The 5,901-nt window shown below is 39.3% G+C and overlaps 1 long non-coding RNA gene across 1 annotated transcript in view; it reads right to left on the bottom strand.

The window, feature by feature from the left end:
* Positions 1-2,309, bottom strand: part of LOC106941726 (uncharacterized) — a 19,810-nt gene extending 17,501 nt beyond the window's left edge. The window contains exon 1 of the long non-coding RNA XR_001423444.1: positions 2,225-2,309. This is a non-coding gene — a long non-coding RNA (uncharacterized LOC106941726). The remainder of the gene's footprint in view (positions 1-2,224) is intronic.
* Positions 2,310-5,901: the final 3,592 nt, after the last annotated feature.

Raw genomic sequence — 5,901 nt, 5'->3', positions numbered from 1 at the left:
TTTTCTGATTTGTTTTATTACAGTGTTGCATGTTTAATTTATTGGCTAAAAAGAAAACAAATCACAATATGTTCATTTTAGACTTACAGTTAGACTTATTTTATTGTCATTGCACAAAGAAACATAAGTAAAATTGGCAATGAAATGTCATTGCTTGGCCACCGGAGCACACACAAAAACACAAGTGTGCCTATAATTAAATAATATGCAAGTAATAATTACTATTTTCAAACAGTTCAGACAGTCTTCATGCTGGGATTGTTGAGCAATCTGATTGCCTGTGGGAGACAACTATTTCTGAGTCTGGCTGTTCTGGAGCAGATACTACAGACTCTCTTCCCAGACGGCAAGCGGATGGACAGACCATAGAGAGGATGGGTGGAATCAGAGAGGATCTGGTTTGCTCTGGCTAAGCAGTATGTGTGTGCAATGCTCTGGATAGGGGGGAGTGGAGCCCCAACAATCCTCTCGGCTGTCTTCTCCACTCTTTGCAGAGACTTCCAATCTGACACCTTGCAGCTCCCATACCAGATGGAGATACTGCTGCTCTCAATGGTCCCTCTGTAGGAGGTGGAGAGGATGGAAGGAGGGAGCGAAACTCTTCTCATTCGTCTCAAAGTGCAGGCGCTGCTGTGCTTTTTTTTCATCAGTGAAGCGATGTGAGTTGTCCAGCTGAGGTTGTCTGTAATGTGCACCCCAGGAACTTAGTGCTGCTGATGATCTCCACTGCTTTGTTGTTGATGAGGAGAGGTGTGTGGTTGGGTAGAGACCTCCTGAAGTCGACAGTGATCTCTTTTGTTTTGTCGACGTGCAGGAGCAAGTTGTTTATTCTGCACCAGTCCACAAGATGTTGTACCTCTTTTCTGTAGTTCACTTAATTTTGCATTATTAACTGAAGAAGAAATTGGCCCTTTTAACTTGGCCATTTTAGCCTGTGGTACAGAATGTGTGAACGCCACTGGCCTTTGCCTTCCATTCTGTGCGCACTGCCTCTGGTCCTGTGCTTGCAATTATTTGGCTTTAAATAACGCTTAAGTTAGGTATATAGATGTCTATGTTTGTTTAATGCTAAATTAGCTAAGGTTGTAGCAGCATAACAAAAAAAAATTGCCAACGTGTTGAACAATTTTTTGGAGAAATCTGAACTCGCATAGCTTTAGACACTTCTGATGGTGCCCATCACAGAAGTTGGGTTTTCATTCTTAGCTGCTAAAAATGCTGCAATGATGCAGTTGTACTCTTAGAAATGGCTGTAAATTTACAGCGGAATTCCAGCAGTAACATACTGTTATTCCACAATATGGTAGGATATTGTCAATTTGATGTCTTCTTCTGTTGTCACAATCAAGACTGATGACTGGCAGTAAACTACCACAAAATAATTGTACAATACAGTTTTTTTACTAGGCAAGACATTTTACTTGTATTTGCATCTTAGAGAACCAGCATTTAAAGACAATATTAAACGGAAAGAAAAAAATACTTTCCATAATAAATCTTTCAGGGAATGAATTGAAATCTACAGAGCATAATCAAAAGTGTTAGATTACCAGTGTTGGTGTAGTATGTTTAAAATACAATGTTAATTAAACCCTTGTTTAGTCAAATTCAAAGATAGGTTTGTCAGTTTCCCCAAAGAGATGGTGTTTGCTAAAGAGTTGCTCCCACAATCGCAACGTTTCTGTGACGTCACGTGTTTGCCCTGGAGACAGCAGTATGGCATCTTGTCTGGAGCTTATTCATAACAAGGTAAGTTCCCCAAAGCTATTAAAACATGCTCTTTAGTTTGTTCTTTAATGTATTTATGTAATGTGATGGTGATGTATTGTCTCAATGTTTGTAACTCCCTGGCGGACATTATACCACAATGTATGCTGCGTTTATACTGTTATGTATTCTGTATCTCAATAAGGATCTATTAAAAAAAAAAACAAAAAAAAAAAACAAGGTAAGTTCCATGTTAAGATTATCATGTTTTTGATTATTTTTTATGAATGCATTAACTTTCTGTTTGCACAAGAGTATCAACTTATGCTTAACGTAAGTTTATTTGTTTGAATATCGCGGAACGACTGTTCAGTACAGGGGAGCTCAAGTCCAGTCCTTGAGAGCTGCCATCTTGCAATTTTCAGATGCTTCCCTGCGCCAATTAACACACCTGAATCAAATTAATGGCGGGTTAGCAGGTCTGTTGGAGTAAAGATGCATCGAAAAGTTGCAGGACCTCTCGAGGACTGGACGTGAGCACCCTTAGTTTATTATTTTTGTTAGCAGCTAAAGCTAGCCAAGCAGGTGTAGCATGGGGTGTCGGTGGTGAAACGGACATTAAAACTGTCAGAAAGGCCGTTTGAGTTAACAGTATTTAGCTGCGAAGTCGTTTTCTTGAAGTTTTCGGCTATAGACGGCATAATGGGGAGAGTGTCTGTGCTGGACCGGTGGTTTGATCTATGCGATCAAAGCTAAGCCAAAATGTTTTTGTCTCTATAAATAATAATAATAATAAACAATGACATATTGGCTGACACATTTTTTCTTCATTAGTATGTCATGTTGGTGACTGAAGCGTGTTATGATGACTTCAACACATTTCTTGTGACAGGTTGGCAGAAGAAATCCTCTCCATAATGTTTCTATAAGCTGACTAATTTCTATAATACCTAATGTCTGAGTTGTGTTCATGGTAATTATTTCTGACATTGTTATGCTTTACGTTGTAGGTGGTGAAAAATGCTCTCCAGGGTAAACCGGGTGGACAAAGTATTTTGAATGACTGTGATGGTGACATACACACAGGTGGGTCTGGTTAGTTTTGCTCACACTTCTCTTTAAAATGTTTATTTATTATCCTAATGTGTCTGCTATTTATCCTGTGGTTCCTCCAGGCTGAGAAAACCAGGCATTCTTCTGTTGGTTCATGTGCTTCATCCTACATCCAAAGGCCACAAGAAGAATCCAAAACAGCTCATGTCAAACTGTGGACCATGTTTTCAGATATGTGCAGATATGTGATTATTCTAATGATCCTACTTCTTTGTAGAAGCACTTTCTCATAGGCTTTGTTTGCTATCTGAATGTAGCTGTGCTGCTAAATATATTTAATAATTTTTATTATTTATCTTATCATTGTCAAAGATGCAAGCCAGCTTTGAAACCTTCCTCATTGCCGTGCAACCAGGACAGCCCGTCCTCCTGCAGGTGAAAACAAGAGCAGCACCAAAGACACTTCACCATCAGTGATCACATGACCATCTATGGCTGCTTCCAATGAACTTTCAAAGCACACTTCACCTTCAGTGCAAAGTACCACAAATTCCTCTACAACTTCTGTAAATTAATCCAGCCTACAGTTTTCAACATTGATGTGACTTGCACGACAATTGAGGAGTTTAAGATCCTTGCTTTTACTTTACCTGGCAGAGTGGACATTCTTTGTTATGATGATCATTTAAATGCATACTGTATCAATAAGAGGATTTGTTTTATGTTCTTCCAATTAAGGACTTGGTTTATTACAGTCCCTGTGGCAAGCAGTTTTCTGCAGGGTCAGTATTGAAGGCCATATTGTCTATGAGAGGGTCCAGCCAACATTCCAGACAGGACAGTGTTGTCCATCTTCTACACCTTCAACACCCAATATCAACATGAGGCAGCCAAGACTTTGGAGTTCATTCAACGGTAAAACCATTCCTATGACATTTTTTACAATGACATGGTTTTAAAGTTTTAAAGCAAATTATGATTAACATTTGACAAAGGTGGTGATGTTTTCTCTTTATGTAATTAAAAACAGCTTTATTTATATATTGTACCAGCTGTATTCAAAATGCCACACTATTTATATTCTCAGGAATTTTCCCATTTTTGATTTAGTTTTTTAGTCGCTTCATTGGGATTAACCCAGAAAGGGGCACAAAAGCCAGTCATGGGAAGATGGTATCCAAAAAGACAGGAAAGACCATTCAAAAGAAAAAGTGACGGTCAATGTTCAGGTTTCCCCCCTCATCAAACACCTGATGGACTTTGAGTGGCATCTCATTCAGGTTAGTTTTTCTTTTCTTTTCTTTGAAATCTTTCTGTTTCCATATTATTTAGGATCTAAATTGTATTGTCTTTTCTTTTTCCATGTTGGACGGTGCCTTCATCTGCATTTAATAAAGTAAGTGCCAAATGGACTCTTGAAAACCATTAATAGTTCACATTTTAAAACCCTGTTAATACTAGAATTCCACATTATTTCAGCCATGTTGAATTTTAGATTTTGGAAGTCCTTTTTCGTTGATTTGCTTAGTGATACCCAAAGCATGGATATTTCTTTAAGAACTGTGTTATGTTCATAATATTGTAGAAATTAATGAGTCAAACCCAGTTTATGTCGCTGTAAACTGAAAGTCTTCAATTTTTATTCCAGTGTTAGTGAAACTATATATTGACTTTGAAGGCCTATTTTTACCAGTTCTCTGAGGAATGGTTTTGTTATTCCTTTTGAATGTTTGAATATACTGGAAATGTATGTGGTTTGAGGCATAGTGGTGCCTTTAAATAAAAAAAAATCTGTTCTGAAGGTTGCTTATCACATCCTCTTCTGTGTTATGTGAAGTTCAGATTATGCATTTTAGAACCGCACCAATTGTACCACTTCTAAGAAGCCTACACTGGGTCAGGTATTAATGTTNAGCCCATCTACCTGCTTCCTGAAAAAAACAAGAACAAACACGTAGAGGACTAGAGACACCTACTGGACAGGAGGGGATCGTCACACTCCCCCCCATACAAATGGAGTCCTAACAGGAACTCCAAAAGACACAGCGATTTAGACTAACAACTAGGTGACAATTGCAATACTAATGGACTTTGCAGTCTTACCACAATCACCCATTCAATCCCCACCTCAATAGCTCAGCCACCCTAGCCACTGGAAAAACCTATAAGAAACTTGGAGAAAAGGGGACTGAACATGAAACCTAAGCACATGGTGCCCTGGACAAAGCATCTGCCACAATATTATCCGAGCCCCTAATATGGCGGATATCCAGGCAATAGGGCTGCAAGAACAACATCCATCGCATCAATCTGCGATTTGGACACTGCAATGAATGCAAAAATGTTAGGGGATTGTGATCAGTATAGACCACCAGAGAAACACTGCCAGAATCCAGATATATTTCAAAATGCTGTAAAGCCCAAATTAGTGCAATGTCTCTTTTTCAATGACAGAATAGTTCATCTGAAAATGGTTGAATTTTTTAGAGTAGAAACTCACAGGTCGATCAACTCCATCATCATCTTGCTGAAATAAGACAGCACCTGCACCTACATCACTTGCATCCACATGCAGGTCAAAAGGACGATCCCATTGTGGAGCTGCAAGAACAGGGAAGGAACAGAGGACAAATTTGACATCATCAAAAGCTTTCTGACAGGAAGCTGACCAGGTGTACTTCACTTTATCCTTCAGCAAATCTGTTAATGGAGAAACCACTGTAGAAAAGTTCTTACAAAAACTGCGGTAGTACCCCACAAGACCCAGGAACCGCTGGAGTTCTTTTTTTGTTGTTGGTACGGGATACTGTAAAATTGCAGTTACTTTGGCTTCCACTGGACGCACCATCCCTTGTCCCACCACCTTACCCAGATAGGTAACAGTAGCCTTAGCAAACTCACACTTGGACACGTTAATGGTCAGGTGCTTCAGCCAGTCGTTCAAACAGCTTACGTATGTGAGCCAGATGTTCCTTCCACGTATCACTAAAGACCACCACATCATCCAAATATACAGCACACCCTTCCAAACCAGACACAACCATGTTCATGAGACGCTGAAAGGTTGCAGGTGCATTTCGCAATCCAAAACTTTTCCAGATCTGATCCACTTATTTGAAATTAAGTTGCATCATTATTCAT

This window comes from Poecilia latipinna, unplaced genomic scaffold (assembly GCF_001443285.1).
Source record: "Poecilia latipinna isolate Pla-1442-1.1 unplaced genomic scaffold, P_latipinna-1.0 Scaffold3828, whole genome shotgun sequence".
NCBI classification, from domain to species: Eukaryota; Metazoa; Chordata; class Actinopteri; order Cyprinodontiformes; family Poeciliidae; genus Poecilia; species Poecilia latipinna.
This window is presented reverse-complemented; position numbering and strand designations above follow the sequence as displayed.